At 36.9% G+C, this 11,111-nt stretch overlaps 1 long non-coding RNA gene across 1 annotated transcript; it reads left to right on the top strand.

The window, feature by feature from the left end:
- The first annotated feature begins 920 nt into the window (after window positions 1-920).
- On the top strand, window positions 921-10,465 carry LOC123609738. Its single transcript, XR_006717944.1, has 2 exons — window positions 921-1,039; window positions 10,393-10,465. It is a non-coding gene; the product is annotated as an uncharacterized LOC123609738 (long non-coding RNA).
- The last annotated feature ends 646 nt before the right edge of the window (window positions 10,466-11,111 follow it).

Below are 11,111 nucleotides of genomic sequence, written 5' to 3'. Positions count from 1 at the left end.
TATCTTCTCCGATTCCATAGGCTGTCTTTTAGTTTTGTTGATTGTTTCTATCACTATGCAAAAACTTTTTATCTTGATGAAATCCCAATAGTTCATGTTTGCTTTTGTTTCCCTTGCCTTCAGCAACATGTCTAGTAAGACGTTGCTTCAGCCAAGGTCAAAGAGGATTCTGCCTGTGTTCTCCTCTAGGATTTTGATCATTTCCTTTCTCACATTTAGGTCTTTCATCCATTTTGAATTTATTTTTGTGTACAGTGGAAGAAAGTGGTCCAGTTTCACTCTTTTACATGTTGCCATCCAGTTTTCCCAACACCACTTGTTGAGGAGACACTGGATATTCTTTCCTGCTTTGTCAAAGATTGGTTGGCCATAGACAAAACAGACTTTAAAACAAGCTCTATAACTAGAGACAAAGAAGAACACTATATAATAATAAAGGGGATAATCCAACAAGAAGATATAACAATTGTAGATATTTACACACCCAACATACGAGCACCCAAATACATAAAACGGTTATTAACAAGCATAAAGGAAATAAGTAATAGTATAATAATATTAGGCAGTTTTAACACTCCACTTACATCAATGAACAGATCATCTAAACAAAAATCAACAAGGAAACAATGACTTTGAATGACACAGTGGAACAAATAAATTTAACAGATATATTCAGAACACTGCATCATAAAACAACAGAATACACATTCTTTTCAAGTGTACAAAGAACATTCTCCAGAGAAGATCACATATTATCCACAAAAAAAGCCTCAACACATTCAAGAAGATTAAAATCATATCTTCCATCTTTTCTGACAACAGCACTATGAAACTAGAAGTTAACTTCAAGAAAATATCTGGAAACATCACAAATACATGGAGGCTAAATAACATGCTAGTAAACAGTGAATGATTCAATCAGGAAATAAAAGAAGAAATTAAAAAGTACATGGAAATAAATGAAAATGAAAACACAACGGTCGAAAACCTTTGGGATGCAGCAAAAGTGGTTCCAAGAGGAAAGTTTATAACAATACAGGTCACCTCAAGGAGCAAGAAAAATCTGAAATAAGCAACCTAACCTTACATTTAATGGATCCAGAAAGAGAACAACAATCACAACCTAGAACCAACAGAAGGGAGGAAATAATAAAAGAGCAGAAATAAATGATATAGAAACTTAAAAAGCAATAGAACAGATCAATGAAACCAGGAGCTGGTCCCTTAAAAATAATTAACAAAACTGATAAACCTCCACAGACTTATCAATAAGATAAAGAACTCAAATAAATAAAATTACAAATGGGAGAGGAGAAAAAAAAAAAAACCAATACCATGTAAATACAAACAATTGTAAGAGAATATTATGCAAAACTTTATGTCAATTGGGCAACCTAGAAGAAATAGATAAATTCCTAGAAACATATAAACTACCAAAATTGGAGGAGGAAGAAATAGAAAATGTGAACAGAACAATAACCAACAAAAAAATTGAATCAGTAATCAAAATCCCAACAAACACAAGTCCAGGGTCAGACAGCTTCACAGGCAAGTTCCACCAAATATTTAAAGAAGAGTTAATGCCTATTTTTCTCAAGGTATCCCAAACAGTATAAGAGGAAGGAAAACTTCCAAATTCATTCTATGAGGCCTGCATTACCCTGATACCAAAGCAAGATAAAGACACCACTAAAAAAGAGAACTACAGGTCATTATCTCTGATGGACAGAGATGCAAAAATCCTCAACAAAATACTAGTAAATCAAATTCAACTATATATTTAAAAAATCATTCACCACAATCAAGTAAGATTTATTCCTGAATTTCAAGTGTGCTTCAATATTTGCAAATTAATCAACATGATACATCACATCAATAAGAGAAAGGATAAGAATCACATGATCATTTCAATAGATGCAGAGAAAACACGACATAGCACAACATACATTTATGATAAAAACTCTTGACAAAGTAGGTTTAGAGGGAACACATCTCAACATAATGAAGACAATATATTAAAAACCCACAGCTAATGTCACTGTTCATGGGGAACAGCTGAGTGCTTTTCCCCTAGGGTCAGGAACACGATAAGGCTTGTCCACTCTCACCACTTTTATTCAACATAGTATGGGAAGTCCTAGCTGCAGCAGACAACAAAAGAAAGAAAAGGCATCCAAATTGGTAAGGAAGAAGTAAAACTTTTCTATTTGCAGATGACATGATACTCTATATAGAAAATCCAAAAGATTGCACTAAAAAACTGCTAGAACTGATAAATGAATTCAATAAAGTTGTAAAATACAAAATCAATGTACAGAAATATGTTGCACTTCTATACACTACAAATGAAGTAGAGAAAGAGAAATTAAGAAAACAATATGATTTATAATTGCATAAAAAATAATAAGATACCTAGAAATAAACCTAATCAAGGAAGTAAAAGACTTATACTTGGCAAATTGTAAAACACTGATGAAAGAAATTGTAGATGACACAAAGAAATGGAAAGTTATTCCATACTGATTGGAAAAACAAATATTGTTAAAATATCTATATGACCCAAAGCAATCTACACATTTAATGCAACTCCTATCAAAATGCTAACGGCATTTTTCACAGAACTAGAACAAACAATACTAAAATTTGTATGGAACCATAAAAGACCCCGACCGGCCAAAGCAATCTTGAAAAAGAAAAGCAAAGCTGGAGGCAACACAATTCTGGACTTCAAATTATATTACAAAGTTGTAAAAATCAAAACAGTATGGTACTGAGACAAAAATAGACGCAAACATCAATGGAACAGAATAGAAAGCCTAGAAATAAACTTTCAACTAAATGGTCAATATCTTCAACAAAGCAGGAAAGAATATCCAATGGGAAAAAGTATTTTCAACAGATGGTGTTGGGGAAACTGGACAGCAACAGGCAAAAGAAAGAAAATGGATCAAAGACCCAAATGTGAGGCCTGAAACCATTACAATCCTAGAAGGGAACACAGGTAGTAACTTCTTTGACATTGGACTTGGCAACTTTGTTCTAGATAGGTCTTCTGAGGCAAGGGAAAAAAAGCAAAAATAAACTATCAAATAAAATAAACTATCAAAATAAAAAGGTTCTGCACAGCAAAGGAAACAAACAACAAAACTAAAAATCAACCTACAGAATGGGAGAAAATATTTACAAATGGCATATCCAATAAAGGATTAGTATCCAAAATATATAATTTCTAAAACTCAACACCCAAAAAACAAACAATCCAATTAAAAATGGGCAGAAGACACGAACTGACATTTCTCCAAAAAAGAGACATGAACAGATATTTTTCCAAAGAAGACATATGATGGGCAACAGACACATGAAAATATGCTCACCATCACTTACCATCAGGGAAATGCAAATCAAAACTGCAATGCGATATTACCTCACACCTGTCAGAATAGCTAAAATCAACAACACAAGAAACAACAAGTGTTGGCAAGGATGTGGAGAAAAAAGAACACTTGTTATGGCCAACTAATCTTTGAAAGCAGGAAAGAATATCCAATGGAAAAAAGATAGTCTCTTTAACAAATGGTGGTGGGAGAACTGGACAGCAACAAGCAGAAGAATAAAACTAGACCACCTTCTTACACCATTCACAAAAATAAACTCAAAATGGATAAAGGACCTGAATGTGAGACAGGAAACCATCAAAACCCTAGAGGAGAAAGCAGGACAAAACCTCTCTGACCTCAGCCGCAGCAATTTCTTACTTGACACATCTCTAAATGCAAGGGAATTAAAAGCAAAAATGAATTATTGGGACCTCATGAAAAAAGGAGTTTCTGCACTGCAAAGGAAAAATCAACAAAACTAAAAGGCAACCAATAGAATGGGAAAGTTATTTGCGAATGACATATCAGATAAAGGGCTAGTATCGAGGGGCGCCTGGGTGGCTCAGTCAGTTGGGTGTCCGACTTCAGCTCGGGTCATGATCTCGCGGTTCATGAGTTGGAGCCCCGCGTCGGGCTCTGGGCTGATGGCTCGGAGCCTGGAGCCTGCTTCTGATTCTGTGTCTCCCCCGTTCATGCTCTGTCTCTCTCTGTCTCAAAAATAAATAAACGTTAAAAAAAATTAAAAAAAAAAAGGGCTATTATCGAAAATCTACAAAGAACTCACCAAACTCCACACCCCAAAAAATAATAATAATAAACCAGTGAAGAAATGGGCAGAAAACATGAATGGACACTTCTCTAAAGAAGACATCCAGATGGCCAACAGGCACATGAAAAGATGCTCAATGTCGCTCCTCATCAGAGAAATACAAATCAAAACCACACTCAGATATCACCTCATGCCACTCAGAGTGGCCAAAATGAACAAATCAGGAGACTATAGATGCTGGAGAGGATGTGATAAATGGGAAACCTCTTGCACTGTTAGTGGGAATGCAAATTGGTGCAGCCACTCTGGAAAACAGTGTGGAGGTTCCTCAAAAAATTAAAAATAGACCTACCCTATGACCCAGCAATAGCACTGCTAGGAATTTACCCAAGGGATACAGGAGTACTGATGCATAGGGGCACTTGTACCCCAATGTTTATAGCAGCACTTTCAACAATAGCCAAATTATGGAAAGAGCCTAAATGTCCATCAATTGATGAATGGATAAAGAAATTGTGGTTCATATACACAATGGAATACTACATGGCAATGGGAAAGAATGAAATATGGCCTTTTGTAGCAATGTGGATGGAACTGGAGAGTGTGATGCTAAGTGAAATAAGCCATACAGAGAAAGACAGATACCATATGTTTTCACTCTTAAGTGGATCGTGAGAAACTTAACAGAAGGCCTTGGGGGAGGGGAAGGAAAAAAAATGGTTAGAGAGGGAGGGAGCCAAAGCATAAGAGACTCTTAAAAACTGAGAACTGAGGGTTGATGGGGGGTGGGAGGGAGAGGAGAGTGGGAGATGGACACTGAGGAGGGCACTTGTTGGGATGAGCACTGGGTGTTGTATGGAAACCAATTTGACAATAAATTTCACATTTAAAAAAATAAAGAAGAAAAAAAGAAAAAAGAAAAAAGAACACTTGTACACTGTTGGTGGGAATGTGAAGTAGTGTAGCCACTCTGGAAAACTATGGAAGTTCCTCGAAAACTTAAAAATAGAGCTACACTATGATCCACCAATTGCACTAGTGAGTATTTACCCAAAGAATACAAAACACTAATTCAAAGGGACACATGCATCCCTGTGTTTATAGCAGCATAAGTTACAGTGGCTAAGATGTGGAAGCCTCCCAAAGGTCCATCAATTGATGAATGGATGAAGACGATGTGATATATATACATACACACACATATATATTTGTGTACATTTGTACATATACAATGTGTGTGTGTGTGTATATATATATATATATACATGTGTGTACGTGTGCATGTATATGTATTCACAATGGAATATCATTCAGCTATAAAAAAGAATGAAATCTTGCCATTTGCAATGACATGGATGAAGCTAGAGGGTATAATGCTAAATGAAATAAGCCAGTCAGAGGAAGACAAATACCATATGATTTCACTCATATGTGGAATTTCAGAAACAAAACAAATGGACAAAGGGAAAAAGAGAGAGCAAGACAAATCAAGAAATAGACTCAACAATAGAGAACAAACTGATGGTTAGCAGAGGGGAAAGGGGGATGAGTTAAATAGGTGATGGGGATTAAGGAGTGTCCTTGCCATGATAAGCACTGGATGATATATGGATATGTTTAATTATAATATTGTACACCTGAAATTAATAACACTGTATATTAACTAACTAGAATTAAAATAAAAACTTAAAAAAATGATGGGCCAAGGATCTGAATAGACACTTTTCCTAAGACACACAGATGGCCAACATGTACATGAAAAAGTGTTCAACATCACTAGTCATCAGAGACATGCAAATAAACACCACAGAGGTATCACTTCACACCTATTACAATGTCTATTCCCATAAAGAGTTAATAAGTGTTGGTGAAGATTGTGGAAAAAAGGGAACCCTTGTGCATTTTGGTGGGATTGTAAATCGGTGCAGCCACTAGGGAAAACAGTATAGAGATTCCTCCCCAAATTAGAAATAAAGTACTATATGACCTACCAATCCCAGTTTTGGGTATTTACCTGAAGGAAATGAAAACACTAACTCAGAAAGGTGTCTGCACCTCATATTTACTGCAGCATTGTTTACAAGAACCAAGACATGGAAATGACTCAAGTGTCCATCATTAGATGGATGAATAAAGAAAATATGGTATACACACACTCTCATATACTCGCACACACACATATGTATAAATATATATTTTTGCTTATTGACAAAGTGTACACTCATTGCTGATAAACTAGATAATGCAGAAAAGAATAAAAAGCAGCAATATTCCTTCCAGATATAGGAGGAAGATGGCAGAGTAGGAGGATCCTGAGCTCATTTTGTCCTCTAGACACCGTGAGATAATAACTACACGTGTGAAACTAACTCCAAAAATGACCTGAAGACTAGCACAACAGTCCTTCCACAGTTCATTATAAAGAGGAGGCCATGTCAAAAACAATAGGAAGGGCAGAGACATGGTTGGGAACTAATGCCCCAGTGGTACTAACCACAAACAGCAGCGCATCACAATCACTAAGTGAAAGGATCAGACCCCACACCAGGCATCCCCCACACTGGGGACCCACACTGGAAAGATGATACCCCATAATATCTGGCTTTGAAAAACAGTGGGACTTAACTTTGGGAGATTTAAAAATCAATGAGGCATAACTCTGGGAACTCTAAAAATCAGTGGGCTTGATGTAGGGAGAGGGCCATAGGAAATTATGTCCCACCCTTAAAGAGCCAGAATACAAAATGACTTGGCCCAAGACACAGCACAGAAGTACCAGTTTGAAAAGTACCTGGGATATACATTGAAAAGATTTATTGACTAATCTTAGAAAGTGTGGAGGGACAGGGATCTTCAGGAGATTTCTCTGGACATAAAAGTTCTGGTGAACACCATTTCTTTTGCCCTCTGGATACTTGCAGGAGCCAGTGCTAACACTCTGTCTCCATCTACTTTGCTAATACCACATGCCTTACCTCAGAGTTGCCCTGTGGACTCATCCCATCCAACCCTCCTGTGTAGACATACATCCCTCCCAAGTGTCTCTTGCCCCACCACACACTGCTGGCAGTCCCAGCTGAGACCAGCACCACTCCAAAGTGACTCCTGCCCTCGGGAAAGGAGGAAATAATTTCACACATCAGCACATCTACGGTTTCAGCAGCCTGACTTCTTATCTGATTGTACAGGGAACAAGCCCTATCTTTAAGTATTTCTGCAGCTGTGGCAGAGAGGCTGATGGCAGATATCTATGCTGCTAACCTCACCCTCCAGATAGCCTCTGGTAGCCTCAGAGTATCCTCTCAACAGCACAGGGACCAAACCCTTCCCAGTGTGCCCATAGCTGGCAAAAAGTATCACTGTAGTTGGTGTGGCTGAAGGTAATCACAAGTCAGCCACAACAGCAGGGCACATGCAACCTACCCAGGACACACTCCAGGAGCAGCTGATTTTGAAGACCAGGAGATACTATGCTACAAGGCACAATAGGACCTCTTCTAAACAAAGCCACTACTTTCAAGACCAGGAGATGTGGCTGGCCTAACTAATGCATAGAAAAAACACAGAGAAGTAGACAAAATGAGGAACAGAGGAATATGTTCCAAATGAAAGAACAGAACAAAATACCAGTAAAAAAACTTAATGAAATGGAGATCAGCAATATGCCTGATAAAGAATTCAAATAGTCATAAAAATATTCAGTGGACTGAAAAAAAAGTAGATGATCCCAGTGAAAAATTCAACAAATGATAGAAAATATTAAAAAGAACCAGTCAGGGGCACCTGGGTGGCCCAGTCGGTAAAGCATCTGACTTTGGCTCAGTTCATGATCTCACAGTTCGTGAGTTTGAGACCTGCATTGGGCTCTGTACTGAAAGGTCAGAGCCTGGAGCCTGCTTTGGATTCTGTGTCTCCCTCTCTCTCTGCCCCTAACCCACTCACACTCTGTCTGTCTCTCTCTCAAAAATAAAATAAAATAAAATAAAATAAAATAAAATAAAATAAAATAAAATAAAATAAAATAAAATAAAACATTAAAAGACATTTTTTTTAAAAAACAGAACCAGTCAGAGCTGAAGAATTCAGTAATTAAAATAAAAAATACAGTAGACAGAATCAAGAGCAGAGTGGAGGATGCAGAAGAATCGATCAGTGATCTAGAAAACAGAGTGATAGAAAGCAACCAAGAACAAAAAAAAGAAAACGGGTTAAGGGAACATAGTGGTATCATCAAACATATTAACATTTGCATTATAGGGATCCTAACAGGAGAAAAGAGAATGAGGGAGAAAACTTATTTGAAGAAACGAAGCTGAAAACTTCCTTAACCTGGGGAAACAAATGGACATCAACATCTAGGAATCACCAAGAACCCCTAACAAAATGATCCAAGGAGTTACACACTAAGATATATAATAATTAAAAGGGTATGATGTAATGATAAAGATAGAATTTTAAAAATAACAAGAGAAGCAAAAATAAACTATTGGGACCTCATCAAGATAAAAAGCTCCTGTACAGCAAAGGAAACAATCAATAAAACTAATAGGCAACCAATGAAATGAGAGAAGATATTTACAAATGACATATCAGATAAAGGGTTAGTATCTAAAATCTATAAAGAACTTACCAAACTCAGCACCCAAAAAACAAATAATCCAGTGAAGAAATGGACAGAATAACATGAATAGACACTTTTCCAAAGAAGATTTCCAGATGGCTAACAGACATATGAAAAGTTGCTCAAAATCACTCATCAACAGAGAAACACAAATCGAAACCATACTAAAATACCATCTCATACCTGTCAGAATGGCTAAAATTAGCAACTCAGGAAACAACAGGTGTTGGTAAGGATGTGGAGAAATGGGAACCCTTTTGTACTGTTGGTAGGAATGTAAAACTGGTATAGTGTAGCCACTGGAAAACAGTATGGAGGCTCCTCAAAAAATTAAAAATAGAGCTACCCTACGACCCAGCAATTGCACCGCTAGGAATTTATCCAAAGAATACAAAAATGCTAATTCTAAGGGACACATGTACCCTCAATGTTTATAGCAGTACTATCAACAATAGCCAAATTATGTAAACAGTCAAAATATCCATCAACTGATGAATGTATAAAGAAGATGTGGTGTGTGTGTGTGTGTGTGTGTGTGTGTGCATGTATATGTATTCCACACACACTGGAATACTACTTGGCCAATAAAAAAATGGAATCTTCCCATTTGCAACAACGTGGATGGAACTAGAGAGTATTATGCTAAGTGAAATAAGTCAGAGAAAGATTTCATATGATTTCACTCGTATGTGGAATTTGAGAAACTTAACAGATGAGCACAGAGGAAGGGAAGGAAAAATAAGTTACAGAGAGGGAGGCAAACCATAAGAGACTCTTAAATACAAAGAACAAATCAAGTGTTTCTGGGGGTGGGAGGGATGGGTTAAATGGTATTGATAAGCATTAAGGAGGGCACTTTTCAGGATGAGCAACTGGGTGTCATAGGTAAGAGATAAATCGCTGTGTTCTACTCTTGAAGCCAAGGCTACACTACATGTTAACTAACTTGAATTTAAACAAAAAAATAAAAGTAGCAAGAGAAAACAGTTACATACAAAGAAACCTCATTAGGCTATTAGCCAACTTTTTCAGCAGACACTTTGCAGGCCAGAAGGAAGTGGCATAATATAGTCGAAGTGCTGAAGGGAAAAAAGCATACAATTGTAAGTATGCACCCAACATAGAAGCACTTAAATACATAAAGAAAATATTAGTAGACATAAGGAAGAAATTGACAACAATACAACAATAGTAGGGGACTTTAACTTACATCAATAGATAGATCTCCCAAACAGAAGATCAATAAGGAAACAGCACATTAGACTGGGTGACCTTAACAGATATATATAGAACATTCCATCCAAAAACAACAGAATGCACATTCTGCTCACATGTTAGGCCACAAAACAAGTCTCAATAAATTTAAGAAGATTAAAATTACACCAAGTATTTTTTCTGATCCCAGTGGTATGAAACAACTAATCTACTGCCAGAAAAAAATATGGAAAGAACACAAACACATGAAAACTAAATACCATACTACTAAACAATAAATAGGTCAACCAAAAAAAATAAAAAAGTAAATAAAAAAGTACATGAAGACAAATGAAAGTCAAAATATGACAGTCCAAAATCTTTGGGACACAGCAAAAATAGCTCTAAGCGCAAAGTTTGTAGTGATACAGGTCTACCTCAAGAAATAAGAAAAATCTCAAATAAACAGTCTAAAATTACACCTAAAGGAGCTAGAAAAAGAAGGACAAAGCCTAAAGCCAATAGAAGGGAGGAAATAATGAAGATTGCATGTTTAAAGCAAAAGAGTGAAACTGGACTAATTTATCACACCACACACAAAAATAAACTCAAAATGGATTGAATACCTAAGTGTGAGGGACTCTTGGGTGGCTCAGTTGGTTGCAGGTCTGACTCTAGATGTCAGCTTAGGTCATGATCCCAGGGTTATGGGATCAAGCCCTGAGCTGGGCTCTGTGCTGTGCATGGAGCCTGGTTGAGATTCTCTCTTTCTCCCTTTGCCCCTCCCCTGCTCCTACATGCACCCTCTCTCTCTCTCTCTCAAAATAAAAACAAAAAATACATATTTTTTTAAAAAAGAAGTAAATGTGAGACCTGAAACTATAAAACTCCTAAAATAAAACATAGGTAGTAATCTCCTGGACCTCAGCCTTAGCAACTTATTTATGCATATGTCTCCTCAGGTAAGGGAAAAGAAAGCAAAAATAAACTGTTGAAATTAAACCAGACTAACACCATCTCAGACAAATCTGCCATGATGACTGCTCTATGACCTGAAGCCTTCTCAAGCACAGCCTCTCATTCACATTCTTTCCTTTTGTCTAACCACACACATGATAACCCTTAGGTACAATCTTAGGGCCTAAGATAG

The sequence above is a fragment of the Leopardus geoffroyi genome, chromosome B2, assembly GCF_018350155.1.
Source record: "Leopardus geoffroyi isolate Oge1 chromosome B2, O.geoffroyi_Oge1_pat1.0, whole genome shotgun sequence".
Taxonomy (NCBI): Eukaryota; Metazoa; Chordata; class Mammalia; order Carnivora; family Felidae; genus Leopardus; species Leopardus geoffroyi.
The sequence above is the reverse complement of the archived record's forward strand: the minus strand, read 5'-3'. Positions and strand labels throughout refer to the sequence as shown.